The sequence below is a fragment of the Anopheles coluzzii genome, chromosome 2 (genome assembly GCF_943734685.1).
Source record: "Anopheles coluzzii chromosome 2, AcolN3, whole genome shotgun sequence".
NCBI classification, from domain to species: domain Eukaryota; kingdom Metazoa; phylum Arthropoda; class Insecta; order Diptera; family Culicidae; genus Anopheles; species Anopheles coluzzii.
This window is the reverse complement of record NC_064670.1, coordinates 11148053-11163774: the sequence shown is the minus strand read 5'-3', so window position 1 is coordinate 11163774 and position 15722 is coordinate 11148053. Positions and strand designations below refer to the sequence as shown.

Here is a 15722-nt window from a genome sequence, read left to right as displayed (position 1 = left end):
CGAGTTAGTTGAACGTTTTCATTTAAAAAATTGAAATACAAAAATGTTCATCGCAGAAACTTATAATCTAAGTACGGTTCGTATAATTTCCCTACATAATAATTTTACAGACCACTGTACTAAAACTTACATACTGTGCTACGTTGAGATTGCAGTGGGCAGCTAAAGGTAAATGTTATATTGTGTTTAAAATAACAACAAAAACTATTGTTTTTAAGGTTACCGGATAGAACTAATAAAAACTTAATTGAAAGATTGATTTATCCTTGAAATTTCGTTCTAATTGATACTAGCCCGTTTAAATACGTACAATCTCCCTCACTCAGCAGAAGGCAGCGTGGCCGAGTGGTCTAAGGCGCTGGTTTTAGGCACCAGTCAGAAATGGCGTGGGTTCGAATCCCACCGCTGTCAAAACGCTTTTTTGCGACCACCAACTTTACTAAAAACATCGCTAAAGCAAATCGCGTTGGCCCCTCTCTAATTCCGGATCATCCACATTACTAAGCAGTTATGCAGATAGCTACTTTGTTGACTCTTCTTTATTCAGACAAGCAGCATTCATAACAATTGCTTTTTCAGTTTTAAGTATCCCTTCCTCCAGACATTAAATTATAAAAAATAGAAAGCTTGCTGGAGATACCGGGGATCGAACCCGGGGCCTTTCACATGCAAAGCGAACGCTCTACCACTGAGCTATATCCCCCTCACACTTTACCCCTCATATATCCACACTCCGGTGGCCTATCCATTTCTTATCTATTTCATTGCTAATTCCAGCTGATACTGATAACAGCACTGCAATGAACCAACTTGAAAACAAAACAAAGCAGAAAAACAACAACTATCTTTTTTGTTATATTGTAATTGTAATTGTAATTGTAATTGTAATTGTAATTGTTGATTTCTCGTTCAATGGATAACAATGCAAAGCCGTCCCTTCTGATTAAAAAAAGAATAACAATGATTCCTATGAATGTCCATAACTCTAGTCTTACGTTTTAATTAACAATATTACCACGTTAGCGGTAATTATGCAATGTGTATTGCACAAGTATCTCTACTATAGCAATAGTTCTTCAATTCATATCGTAAATTCTAAATGCTTTTCATCTCTACTAGAAATATCTCATAGCTTTCTACACTTTCTAGTGACATGACCTTGTTGAAACATTAGCATTATTGTTAAAATCAAAAAGAAAATCGCATTTTTTAAAGACGACGCATCATATTATTAATTATCTAAAAACTAAACAAGTTTACAACATTCGATCATACTACAAATATCTCTTTGGATTCCGCTAAGAATAAACGTGACATGTGTTTAATTGGTCCTTCGACTTAATGTTCACAAACACACAGATAGGACAAAATAGCCTCTAAGACCTGCCCCTACAACAGGGGATGTAGCTCAGTGGTAGAGCGTTCGCTTTGCATGTGAAAGGCCCCGGGTTCGATCCCCGGCATCTCCAGAAACACTTTTTTGTCTTGTCGTCGTCTCTTTACAGACACACACCATTCTTTTGCAACATTTTGTGCAGCAGTGTATTAACGCTACTAGTTTTGCTTGGGTTAGTATAACACATTTAAGCAAACTAACTCTTCAACAGCTCCAACTTGGCCCTGCCATGTTTATGTTAGTGTTTCAGGCTTTTAATTATCTAGAGCAGGGGTCGGTGATCATTGCGATAAAAAGAGTCAAATTCTACAAAATTGCTCGTACAGTTCTACGTCAAGAGCCAAATCGATAATTCATGAGAAAAAACGTTCAAACGTTCAATGAAATATACGAACGGCAAAGAGCAGCCTCTAGACAGCAAAGAGCCTCAAAGAGCTTACGAGCCGTACTTTGCCGATCGCTAATCTAGAGTAACACCGATTTTGTTATTTGTATGAGTTTATTCAATTAATTGTTAAACAAAAGTTAGGAAAATGATTGACAATAATGATGGGCCTCTTGTGAGTGAAGAAGTTATTTTTTATTGAAATTTAGATCACTTTTCAGATCACAGTTGCAGTTGTACATGATCAATAAAGAGACTTTAAGCCTCAAAAGAAAGATTGCTGCAACGTAAACGTAAGTAAGTAATGAGTAGTATTGATGTACTAGTCAACCAAAATACATCTAATGCCCGATTACTCTTGGAAATTTGTACACGGTACACTTGCTCTCTCACATGCCTCCCATATGGTCTAGTGGCTAGGATAACTGGCTTTCACCCAGTAGGCCCGGGTTCGATTCCCGGTATGGGAAAGACTTTTTGTTTCTCATCAATCCAAACCATATTTTGCGTGTTCCGAGCCCTCTAGCACTCGACACATTTTTCTCCGCCAGTCTAGAGACCTTTCAAGCTCAGCTTGTTAGATATAGGAAATAGGATTAGGCAACGACATGCTTTAAACATTGTGCACTGCTTCAATGCCGTGCAAGAGCAAAGGGTAATCTGATACCAACGTATTGACATAATAGTATGATTTAGACCTGAAAAACTTAAAGCGATGAATATATGGTTGAAAAACTCAAAATCTCTATAGTAAGACTGCCTATAACCTGAAATTAAATTCTTGGATGTTACTACATTCTTTAACAGGGGTCGCAAAAGTAAGGACCGCAGTCCTTTGTAAAAGTTAAAATAAAGTTATTTTTGTTCAATTTGCATTAATTTTTTTTTGTACTTTTAAAAGACAAAAATCAAGCATTTATAATATAAAGCTATAAAAATGAGATGTCTTAAAACAGTAGAATAATGTTGTATCAACATAAGATTTTAAAGTTTATCTATCAGCTAAAGATAACGTCAAAATAACCATCAACAATGTTATTTGCAAAGCAATGCGACACCCGAAATAAGAAGTTTAGACACCCCTGACCTATACACTTACCTAAGACGCATACAGCTCATCGATGTGACATAGAAGCTATTTATGTACGGTTGCCATTGCCCACTGATTAACCGGGTCCTGTGGCGCAATGGATAACGCGTCTGACTACGGATCAGAAGATTCCAGGTTCGACTCCTGGCAGGATCGCACCCGAAAATCTTTTTTACTTATACACGCACATGAATTCACATTGCTGTTTACTTTTTTCCTTTTATTGAACACTTTAAGTAACAACTGTTCTGTACAACCCGGCATTTTGATACCGAAGCACCATCTCTCATCAGACAGCATTTTTATAACACCAGTCCAAACAAATGCTGAAAACTCAATATGGCTTGATTCTTTCAGCGATAATCTTCGTTCTTATTTGATTGCACACGCATGATTTTCCGTTAGTTTTGCGAATGAAACGCCATCTTGTGATAATCATTCTCTTTTCAGCCGTCTACCACAAACACACACAAACAACACGCGCGCGCATCTCAAGTAAATACCGAAAACGACGCTGTTTTTTTGATCAAGCATTCGCGAATTTGCTAAATGAAACTGTTGAAGGGTTTATCCGTGCCTCAAACAAACATTTCACATATGAGTAAATGCAAATTATGCATCAGAAAGTACACAATTAAACTATACCTGTTGTGTTCGGATGGCCGAGAGTATACACAGTTTATATTTACACCGAACACGTAATAAACAATACACAATACTTTATTACACGATCAGCCCTTGCGTTCCCGACGGTGTCCCACGAGCGTCTGGCGCTCTCTCGTCTGCTAACCGCTCATCAGTCACTCAGTGGCTGCATACGTTCTTAACGCCGAATAAAGGGAGCCTTCCACTTCGTGACCACAACATCTCCCCCTTTTTAATAGCGTAGGTACGGATCGAACCGACGTGGAGCTCTTCTAGACCGAGAAGAGCGACGTGGTGAACGTTGATGCTGAGGAATGGATCGATGTGGGGGAAGAGATGGCGGCTCAGTTGGAGTCGCCACTGGCGGTGCAAGTTGTGTTGGATAAACATCTGGGAGCACTGATGGTGTAACGGGTATGCTCCAGGAATCCAATAATACATCCAACGGTAATGGATTGAAACGTTCCGTCATGGGACCCGGGCTGCTGAATGGTCCACGCCTTTTCAGTTGATTAATGTGTCTAATGACGCTGCGATGACCAGTCAGTACCTCGTAGGTAACATTTCCACGTTTCCGAATCACTCTTCCTGGAACCCAATGCCAATTGTTCCTACTATACGCCTTAGCATAGACAAGGTCATCACGCTCGAACGATCTTTCATTCCCTTCTCTAAAGTCATGTTGAATTTTCCTTGGGGGACGGAGTAAATCAAAACACGTTCGTATAGGTCGTCCAAACATAACTTCAGCAGGTGTTTTGTTTTGCTCTAACTGAGGGTTTGGCGTGGTTCGATATGTCTGTAGGAATAGGTCCAGTGCTTCCTGCAGCGGTGCTCCTCCTACTCTTATCTTGGTTAACGAGCGCTTAAACGTATCTACGAATCTTTCTGCCTGCCCGTTCGATTGCGGATGAAACGGGGCAGACGTAATGTGATGCACACCATTACTCAAACAGAACTCTGAAAACTCACCGCTGGTGAATTGTGTGCCATTGTCGCTCACCAGTGTCGTTGGCATACCGAAACGCGCGAACAACCCTCTCAAGATGCTAACGGTTATACGGGCTGTGATACTAGCCGTCCGGATGATCTCTGGCCACTTAGTATGCGCATCGACTACTACCAAAAAATAGTCTCCATCTATTGGGCCCGCGTAGTCCACATGGACACGCTCCCATGGCGTTGTTGTCTTCGGCCACGGCAAAGGATCAGCATGAGCAGGAGATTTTGCTGCCAGAGCACATGAATGGCAATTACTGACGAGATCGATGATGTCTTCATTTAACGACGGCCAAAACACATAGCTACGCGCAATCGCCTTCATGCGCTGGATACCAGGATGTCCTCGATGAAGCTGGGACAGACATTGCTTGCGTAGTTTCTCTGGTATTAACACTCTCTCTCCGACCAAAATACATCCTTCCACCGTTGAATAGTCCTCCTTCCTGCTGTGATAACGAGATGAATCTGCGCCAAGGGCAATGTTACGTGGCCACCCGTTTTTTATATAGTGATGCAACTTCCTTGCTATAGGATCACGATTCGTTTCTCGAGCGACCTCTCTAAAACTCAAGGGAAACGTAACTAAAGCGCTTGTTGCAATAGACTTTACATCCATCTCTAGTGCAACAGAAGCGATTACACAATCCTCATCCGGTTTATCATGCTTGTTAATTAGCCTGGAGAGTACATCGGCATTTCCGAATGATTCGGTGCGTACATATTCAATGCCGAAATCGTATGACAATAGCGTGAGCGCAAAACGCTGCAAGCGGTTGGCAGTGTAGACTGGGATCCCTTTTTTCGACCCAAAGATCCGCAGTAGTGGACGATGATCTGTCTGAAGCTGGAAACGCCTTCCAAATATCATCTTGTGGAATTTCGTTACCGCGAAGATGATTGCCAGTCCTTCACGATCTATTTGACTATATCCTTCTTCTGTTTTTGTAAGTGCTCTAGAGGCATGTTGAACCACACGTATGGTACCATTGGGAAACATGTGGCTAATAGTGGCACCAATACCTATTGATGATGCATCTGCCGATACTATTATTTTATGCCTTGGATCATAATGCGTTAACAACAAGTTCGATGATAGCAGGGATTTAAATCTTTCAAACGCTCTTTTACAATCGGCGGTCCATCGAAATTGTGCATTTGTTTTCAATAAGTTATCCAGTGGATATCGCAACTCTCTCATGTTTGGGACAAATCTGGCATAATAATTTATGGCTCCTAGAAAGGATCGGACGCCGCTCACATCTGTTGGTTCAGGAAGCCTTTTTATGACATCGATCTTCGCTGGATCGGGGCGCAATCCGTGGGTGTCGATGATGTAACCCAAATATCTTAGTTGCTGAACCTTAAAAGCGCATTTTTCCGATCGAATGCTGAATCCATACTCTTGAATTCTTTTCAAAACTGCCATTAAATTCGCTTCATGCTCTTGTTCAGTGGCTCCTCCGACAATGATGTCGTCCATGTAACATGACACTCCTTTTACACCAGCCAGCATTGTGTCGATAAGCTGCTGGAACGCTGCTGGAGCAATCTTAATACCAGGCGGCAATCTATTGTAGGTGAATAAACCTCGATGCGTATTGATGGTGAGTAAAGATCGGTAGGCAGGGTCGATTTCTACCTGTAAGAAAGCATCGGATAGATCAATTTTGCTAAATATTTTGCATTGCGATAGTCTAGCGAAGATATCTTCAGGTAATGGTAAAGGATACTCATGTTGCTGCAACGCGTCGTTTAGTCCAGTTGAGTAGTCCCCGCAAAGCCGAATGCTGCCGTTTGCCTTGCGGACGACGACGATAGGTGCTGCCCATTCAGAGTAATCCGTTGGAGATATTATGCTCATCTGCTCTAGTCGATCGAGTTCCTTGTCGACTAACTCCTGTACTGCATAAGCTACCGGTCGCTTTGGGCAAAATACTGGACGAACGTTTTCCTTCAGCTGCAGTTTTACACTAGCCTTTGTGCACAGACCCATGCCGTTGAAGACCTCTTGAAATCTCCGCTCAACCGTCTTAGAGTAATCCTCAGATGAAATATGCCTACAAAAAGCATCCATGGGGGTAGAACCAAGTGCGAACAGGTCTATTAAGTCTGTTCCGAGCAATAGTATGTCTGCCGGTGCTACTCTTAAAGTAGCCACATGAGTTACGCTTCCGATGGTAACATTCGCTTCAAACTCTCCTAACAGAAAGAGTCCGCTTCCTGATGCTGTTCTTGCGCTAACTGTTCGTTTTAGTTCAGGCTTTCCAAGACGTTGCCATACGTTTCGATTAATGATCGTTATATCAGATCCTGTGTCGAACTGCAATCGAGTGCTTACATTATTTATAAAAATATTGATATATTTTCGCCTTTGCTGAACATTAGTTGTATTCACCGAAACCACTCGTGATGAAAACTTGTTTCTGTATGTTGGGCTATCTGAATAACGTTTCGGTTTTGGACAGTAACCGTCTCTATGACCCTTTTTCTTACAGACACGACACACATTCGACTTAAAAGGACAATCACGCGCCCAATGATTTTTTCCACAAAGCCAGCAATTTCTTCCAGGTAGGGTTTGAGGACGCTTATATTCGTGCTTTCTGCTCTGGAAATTTTGGCGCTCAGAAAACTTTGGTTCGTCAGTTTTCTTTTGCACAGCGAAAACTTGTTCGGTTGCTGCTTTCTCGATCATAGCACTGTCTTTTTTTAAGTTCAAAATACGCTGGCAGTCTGCTGTTAAACTTTCCAGTGTTGTGTCGTTTCGGTCGTCGATCTTTCCAAGTAGACGTGTTCGAATCTCGACGTCTTCTTCGTCCCGCAGTCCGCATACGTATATCAGACACTTGAACTGTTCTTCAGTTAATTTTCCAATTTCAAAATCTACACAGGCTCGATTCACACGACAAGAATATGCCAGATAATCTTCGCTACGTCGTTTCATTAGGTTCAAGCATTTATAACGCCTATGCAACAATGACTCTTTCACTCCGAATAACGATGACAGCTTTTTTATCGTTTCGCTGAACGAAAAATCACGACAACTCTTTGGCAATATGAAATTGGCATATCTTTCATATTCTGCTGCGCCCAGTTTTCTTATGAGGAGCCGCACTTTTGCGCTATCATCCAGCCTTGAAGCATCTCGTTCAAACAAATCCTCATATCGAGCAAACCACGAAGCAAAGGTCATTTTTGCTTCCTCCTCGTAGTGGAACTCCTTTATGTGGTGCGATAAAGAATCGAGTACTTGCTCTGCAAAAGGTGCGGAAGTTAATACATTTTCTGGGGGCTTGGCAGTTGCCGAATTATTTTGCATTAATGTGAGTTGGCTTATCTGTTTCTGCATTAAAATGATCAGTTGCATCATTTGCTCCGATGACGCTGCTTGGTGCGATGACGTTGCTTGGTGCGATGACGCTGCTTGGTGCGATGACCCTTCAACAAAATTCTGCGATGGCGCTGGATTCTGGTATGCTGAGGGCATTGCACTTTGTAGATTTGGTGGCACTGCTACTAATGATGGCTGCTGCGGCTGCTGCGGCATACTTGCTGCACCGGGAACGCTGTACCAATTTTTGCGATGCTCGACGCTGCTCTTCCGATGGGGGCTGATCTCCTGGGCTGTTCATTCTTCTCCGCTTCCGTAACGAAGGAATTGTTGCAGTACGCACAGAACACCCGATAAAACAAATTAAATACGACCCGAGACGCGGCACGATCACGCGACGCACATACACACGCGCGACGCTAGCACGAGAGTTATAGCAATGACTGACACACGCATAACACGTAAACTTTACTCGAAAAAAAACTCCCAAAAGTCTATTTTGTTTTCCTCGTCGCCACTGTTGTGTTCGGATGGCCGAGAGTATACACAGTTTATATTTACACCGAACACGTAATAAACAATACACAATACTTTATTACACGATCAGCCCTTGCGTTCCCGACGGTGTCCCACGAGCGTCTGGCGCTCTCTCGTCTGCTAACCGCTCATCAGTCACTCAGTGGCTGCATACGTTCTTAACGCCGAATAAAGGGAGCCTTCCACTTCGTGACCACAACAATACCCAAGCCGGAAGAGGAACGCGTTTTCACAAACTAATAGACAATCGAACTGTGACTACTCGATTACTTCCCCTCGGATCATCGCACCACTACAGACGCACCCCGGTTGACAGTTGCTAACAATTGATTGTGTTGATTCAACCGGAGCTGTCATTGTGCAAAGGCGTCCACACAGTTGGTTTGAATATTTGTGCTTCCAAACGGTCTTCATTTGGAGGAAAATTATTCATTAAAACAGGTCTGGATCTACAGCCAACGATGGGAAAACATAGCGTGTGATAGAATAGTCACAGATTTGTTCGATTCGCGGTGTATTAGCTTGTATATTTGTAGTAAAAAGTCTGTTTTCTATCACAGGTAGAAGTTGCATGTTCTTGTGCGTGTAGTTGTCCACAATTGAACAATTCTGCAAGCTTCCCGGCACGGGCAAGTGTTTCGCACATCATCATCTGTCCAGCATCGATCTTCCGACCGGAGGACATAATTGAAAAGTGTGTAAGTAATCTCAATTAAACCCTTCCAAACCGTCTCATTAGCAAGCTGTCATCGTAGTCGTCGTCGATCGGTCATCGGTAGAAGGCTTGCGTGCGTCACACTTCCCTGTCGATGGTCCCGGTGCTCCCGGCACACCAGCTCCGCCATAATTTGCATGCTTGTTGTTGTTCTTGCGCTGCTCTGGTTCTTCGAGGGCACACGCCAGCCGGGCCGTTAATTATGACGCATTCGTTCTTCTGCCGCTTTGAGGTACGGCGCATACACACACACACACAGACACACACACACACACACACACACACACACACACACACACACACACACACACACACACACACACACACACACACACACACACACACACACACACACACACACACACACACACACACACCCGCCGGCCTGGCGAGAGAGGGTGTGAAAGGTATGATTGCTCCGAGCATCGTGTCCACTGGCCCAAACAAAAAGGGACAATTTTCAACAGTTGCTTTGTTGCTTCTTTTCGTTTTAGGTGCATTTAAGAACGGTTGCTAGGCGATGCACTCAATCACACCTGTTGTATTGACGGGCGGGGTGGTGCTTGTGGTGGATGGTTAATTGGTGCAGAGTGGCAGGAAGATGTGCCGACACTCGTTTGCAACTCCGGGAAGCTATAGGCCCCGCTGCCAGATGGTCATTCGCTGTGACATTGGAAGTTGACCAAAATCTTCACTGAGAAATGAAGTGAAAAGCGCTCGGCTCGGGCTGGATGTATGCAACGTCGCCAGCAGGTGATTGGATGTACTGATGAGGGCAGAAGGATGCTACCGTTCGTTGCCGTAGCCATTCGGTTGCAACTGTACACGCCGGCATCGATTACACGTATCGAAATGATAAGCATGGCCACAACAGACCAAGAACGTGACATGTAACATGTGTCCAATGGATGTAGCAGGGACACCAAAGAGAGAACCATCATTTGGGGTTTGGAATCGGGTTAATGCGAGCAAGATTTATGGCCAAAAACACACAAACACACACAGAACGTGCGTGTACAAGCCATCCAGCTTCCGGAGACGGGCTGCAGCTCACACGGATGATATCTCAAACACATCCCTTTCTTCTGCATTGTTGTCCTGCGCTTTGTTGCCACTAGCGAAGGGATAAACGAGCGTTTGACAATCTTCCCTCTTTTGCTACTAAATTCCATTGGGTGTCACCATTCGGCAGTGTAATGGTAGTATAGTTTTCACGTGATTTCCTCCCCCCTCCCATCAATGGCGCGGGATGTTGATATCCCTTTTTGAACTCAATTGTCCATTTCGGGTGTTTGGTAGTAAGCTGGGGAGGGCTTATGGGGGAGCTTTTGGACGCGTACCGCATCTTAACTTTTCCCACGACGAATGTTGATTAGTGATGTTAAGTCTCGTTTTAGGTGCTACTTTCTACTGCTGCCCTTCAGTACGTTGGCCGTACCGGTACCGGCAGAAGCGACAAGGGGCCGTGCCGAAATCCTGTTTTATAGCGGGTAAGTAACTTGGTTGATTACGATGGTTGTTTCCCTCGTTTTTTTTTTTGGGAAGATCACACTCACACAAGACATGGTGAAGCGTATTATGCAATTGTTGGTGACAAAAACGGTGCAAAAAAAACCTCGAGAAAACTCCCCAACGATAAGAAAGGATGAAAATGCCGACATAGACAATTTACACTAAGGGTGAAGGCAGATCCTATGAGTCAGGGTTGAAGGGACAGTCCTTTCAAAGGATTTCACGATGACGGAACAAAAAGCGAGGGGGTAGTTTTATGTTTGGGAAATTGTATTGTTAGGGTTGAGAGAAAGCACTCGGATCGGATGTGTGAAATTTCTTGTTAAATTTGATTGCTCGCCTTTTGCTGCGAAGGGATGGTGTGTGTGTGACCCGTAGGAGAAGAGTATTGTCAAGGTTTACAGCTATTACAATTTCCACACAATTTCATTCAGTGAAGGACTCTTGAACAGAGGACTCTGTCAATGGGAGGTGTCCGAGAGGAGGGGGGGGGGGGGGTTTATTCAGGGTAACAGTTGGTAATAGGTATATCTGGCTGTTCAACGCAGTGAAAAGAATAGTACAAGTGAACTTTTTTTTACATTTAAATAATATTATCAACACCAACATCTATCAAGGTTATGTAAGAAAGTGCTTTAAATTCGAAAACGAACTAATGTCATCATTCATAATGTTGCTCAACTATTCATTGATTAAGGTATTGCACTTTAAGTAAGCATACACTATGGGTTATGCAGCATTAACTATATTTAGGATCAGCTTTAATGCCATCGTGCCAATGTTGTTTTGATACCTGCAAACTCTTATAATTTCTTGACTTGTGGGATTTCCCTTCCCATCTTTTATTTGAAGGAAAGATACCTCCATATCGTTGACTTTTCAATCACGGTGCTCGGTTTTGTAGTACCATGGCTGACTAATATTTCAGGATTTTTCTCTACTCTCTTTCGAATTTGTACAATGTTCTGGGACGATTTCTAACTTCCCTTTGTACGTTGAGTTGGCTGTTGTGTAGAGCATTTCATTAATCCTCAATATCAACGAGTGTCAGCCAAAAGTATGTAAACTGAACACGTTATTGGTGAGCCATTTTTCGAACGGTTTTGAAATGGGAATAATGGGTTCTCTGAGTTTGTGTCGTTCATCAGCTTTCAAACTGCTCCCATCTGTTCGACCACAAATCCAGCTCTCCGTTTTCTGTACGGTGAATGTACCAACACGATACATAATGTAATTGACATCATTTCATCGAAAATGCGCAGTCTGGGACGAAGGGATGCCAGAATGAACTCAAAACTTACAGCAACAAAAAATCCAACGCGCCACTACAACAGGTGCGCGAGGGTTGCACACCACACACACGCGAGGAGAGTTGTTGTTCTTCAACATGTTTCCATGCTGTTCTTGCTGCTGTGCTGCTGGGGATGCAATCCTCCATCTGGGCAGGCAGCATCATCCATCTCGTGTTACTTGTGTATCGTTGTCGTGTCAGTCAAATGAAATCCTGAACCAACAACAACACTCTTGTCCTCTGTTTGAAGAACTGTATCCATCTTCTCTCACCTGCACACAACAACGGCGGATATCGTTTAATTTTCTTTTTGCTTTTTTGGAACACAGAGCCGTTCGCGTTCCCTCGGAAAAGCAGCTTCCTTCCTTTGGGTTTATGCTAGAGGACTCACCTCTGTCTGGTTTGTTGTCCCCACTGGCAGACACTTGCTTCCCGTCGTCTTCATCCTGTTAGTTAGCGTTAGCGCTAAGCGATGCTTCGGAGACTGTTCAGTTTCGGGGTTCGGTCGGGCTTTTGCCGTCTGGTTTGTTCACCCGCTCTCTCTAAAGTCTGCGAAACCAAATCCCATCCCAGCAACGATGGGCGGCGAGCGAGCAATGGCAAGACCTGTTTCCGTTTGGACGATCTCGTTTCAAAGCAACGACCACGTTCTTCTCCGCACCACCATCATCCATCCACCCTGCGGTGTACCCTGTGGACCTTCCCCTGGCGGCAGCGCAGCATCACTGGGCAAAAGTTCTGCCAAGCTTTTCTCCTCTGCTGCATCGAACGCTGCGCCTCGCTCACCGAGATCTGTTCGTCACCGTTGCATGACCTTCTCAACCGGCAGACGATGGTGTACAAAAAAAAAAAACAAAAAATAATAGAAAAAGTGTTAGAATTTGTTTCTTGCTCTAACACAGGAGGATGGCAAGCTGAGGATGGAGTAGGAGACGTTAGGGGATGAAAAGGACTTCAGTGTATGCTCGTGCTACTGATGCCCGACATTCCGCTAAGAGTGAGCAAAAACGGTTCAGCAGCTGTGGATTTTTCTAGGTTATTGGTGTTACTGTCCTACGATACGGTCGCTTGCAGTGTGTCCTTTCTCAAGTTGTTGTGCTCGAGCATGATTAAAACCAACCATTCAACACGTATACACCTACATAACAAACACACACACGCACACATTGTTGGGGTGAGGTCGCAGACGGTTAAAGTGGGTACGACCGGGTGTTTAACCCGGGTCGGCGACGTGATAAGTTGGATCAATAGTATTGAATTAATTTCTTCAAGCACAAGGGAATTTGATGAAAGTTGTGACGTTACTGGAGAGCTGGGGGAATATAAGAGTTTTCGTAAGAGTAATACTGTTTGGAAGTGTAATACTTCATCCAAAAGAAAAAATGTTTCAAAAGTGTTGAAGATACCTGGATTAGAACGATTAGTAATGTTTATTGATATTTAAGAAATAAAAAGTTACTCGCCATCTCTCACACGGCAGTGCGGGATGGCGATAGGCTCCGGCGAGATTCGAACTCACGATCTCCTGTTTACTAGACAGGCGCTTTAACCAACTAAGCCACGGCGCCAGTTGTGTGCAGGGGAGAAATAAACTGCATTTTGTGTTGTGTACTTCGACCTGCTGGAAGCGAATTGCGTTGCTTCAAGGGTATGACAAAATACAAAATTTTCGATGAGGTACTCAAGCAACCAATACATAAATGGTAAATTAGTCATATAACATGTTCGGATTGTTGTTTTTGTTTACATGCGTTGTGTTTGAGGTGCGTAAATAAGCGAGGGGATGGTTGTTTCATTTTGATTGTACGGATTGTGGTTATGTACAATTCACAAAACGTTAACTGATGGCTACCTCATCGCCGCTAATATACATTCTTGGCTTGTCCGAGTTTGTTGGTGTTCAGGTTGCTATCAATTGTAAACCCGAAGCGTTGTTTCTGTGTATTTTCGTATATGTTTAAACTGTATAAATAAATAATACTATCGCATAACGGATTTAATCGGTTCTAGTGACTCATTCATCACACTACGAACTTGTTTTGTGAAAAGCTATTTGATATAAAACTAACTGGCCCGGTAAACCTAGTTCCACATTCCAAATAGAATAATAACATATACCATCTCTGCTTTGCTTGCTGATTGGGATATTTGAGACAACATCGTAAACGGCTACGCACCGAGTCTCAAAGTGCTGCATACAACAACATAAACAATCTTGTTCTATGTATGGGAGATAGAAAATTGCAATTAATTTAAAGCGTAACATCTGAAAATATTGTAAGTTTTAAAATCTATTTAGATGCCATCATAAGGTGTGCGCAAAGTTTCGCTGATATTGATCCAGCAGTTTCGCGGAGGGTGCTGGCAACAAACACCGTGACACGGGATTTTTATATGTGTAGAGATTTTTATGAGGAGTAACAATAATGCTTAAATAACAACACTAACAAACTACACGAGGTCGAGTAGCAAATATATAATTAATCTCATTTTTCCGATGGTGCTCTAGACTTAGATTCTTATTCAAACAACATCAGCGATCAAGAAAGAAAAAAAATCTATGAATAGTGAAAATGTGGATCGTTGTGTGACATTTGGGCTAGTGGTGCGGTGAAGCAGGTCTTTAGGCGCAACATGCATGAAGTGAGGTTATATTCAAATAATGAGTTGGTGCTGAAAGGAGATGCCTGGCGCCGTGGCTTAGTTGGTTAAAGCGCCTGTCTAGTAAACAGGAGATCGTGAGTTCGAATCTCGCCGGAGCCTAGAGTGTCACAATTGATGATCGCTCTGTAAAACTTTTTTTTTTGTACAGCTTCATTTTGTGGCTCGTTTTTAAGTTAAGTAATTAAACCGAAAAGAAATCGGGTGAATTTGATTTTCATTTATACGATTTACGGACAGTATATGCGTTAGATTGTCGATGGCTTCTCCTTACGGAAAAAATTGTTTGACAAAGCATATAGATACATTTTGATGTGAACAACATGCATATCCATGTAGGGCTTTGTTTAGATTTAAGGAGTAAGTTATTGTTATTTAGCAAATTTATGGGCGATATAATGTCATGGAAATATTTGCTTTTATGTTTGCAAGTAATGAGTGTGGGAAATGTAGACAATATAGATGGTAAAACGTATGTTCTCGGATGTGTTTGGTAGATGTACAAGTTGACTGTATTAGTTCGATAGGAAAATTGGTCAGCCAGACCAGCTCTCAGCATGTTTGAAAAATAGGGGAGAAGAATACAGGGTTTCCCACGATTTATTGGTTGGTTCCCATCAATTTTTGGTGGGTTCCCATGTTTGTTTGGTGCGTTCCCACGATTTTTTGGTCGTTTCCCAGAATTTTTTGGTGCAATTGTATTGATATCCAATCGGAAAATACCAATAAATTATGGGAACAAACCAAAAATCTATGGGATACGACCAAAAAATCGTGGGAACGCACCAAAAAATCATGGGAACTGACCAATAAATCGTGGGAAACCCTGTAAATGAGATACCTCGTGTGTCATATCATAACGTAGTATTGTATTAAAAAAGTTCTCACAGACCCTGATAGTTGTTCTGTGATAGGCTCCGGCGAGATTCGAACTCACGATCTCCTGTTTACTAGACAGGCGCTTTAACCAACTAAGCCACGGCGCCATGTGTGCGTGAGTGAAATATAATGGCGTATAGTAGCAGTGCATACGACATTGATTAGAATGTTTCGAGTCGCCATGCGATGATAAACACGCACACCAACTTGTGTGGAATGATAGAAGGGCGGCTCTTCCCCTCCGATTACGCTATGCTTCGTATACGAAACGATCTCCT

At 42.8% G+C, this 15722-nt stretch overlaps 1 protein-coding gene and 8 non-coding genes across 9 annotated transcripts in view; 6 read left to right on the top strand and 3 right to left on the bottom strand.

Moving 5' to 3' along the window:
• LOC120948316 (dendritic arbor reduction protein 1) overlaps window positions 1-15722 on the top strand; it is a 321415-nt gene that overhangs the window by 145441 nt on the left and 160252 nt on the right. The gene's annotated exons all lie outside the window — the stretch shown is intronic.
• Trnal-uag (transfer RNA leucine (anticodon UAG)) lies at window positions 332-411 on the top strand. The gene has a single exon. It is a non-coding gene; the product is annotated as a tRNA-Leu (tRNA).
• Trnaa-ugc (transfer RNA alanine (anticodon UGC)) lies at window positions 632-703 on the bottom strand. Its single transcript has one exon. It is a non-coding gene; the product is annotated as a tRNA-Ala (tRNA).
• On the top strand, window positions 1398-1469 carry Trnaa-ugc (transfer RNA alanine (anticodon UGC)). The gene has a single exon. It is a non-coding gene; the product is annotated as a tRNA-Ala (tRNA).
• Window positions 2180-2251, top strand: Trnae-uuc (transfer RNA glutamic acid (anticodon UUC)). The gene has a single exon. It is a non-coding gene; the product is annotated as a tRNA-Glu (tRNA).
• On the top strand, window positions 2955-3027 carry Trnar-acg (transfer RNA arginine (anticodon ACG)). The gene has a single exon. It is a non-coding gene; the product is annotated as a tRNA-Arg (tRNA).
• Window positions 13399-13472, bottom strand: Trnat-agu (transfer RNA threonine (anticodon AGU)). Its single transcript has one exon. It is a non-coding gene; the product is annotated as a tRNA-Thr (tRNA).
• Window positions 14594-14667, top strand: Trnat-agu (transfer RNA threonine (anticodon AGU)). Its single transcript has one exon. It is a non-coding gene; the product is annotated as a tRNA-Thr (tRNA).
• Trnat-agu (transfer RNA threonine (anticodon AGU)) lies at window positions 15478-15551 on the bottom strand. Its single transcript has one exon. It is a non-coding gene; the product is annotated as a tRNA-Thr (tRNA).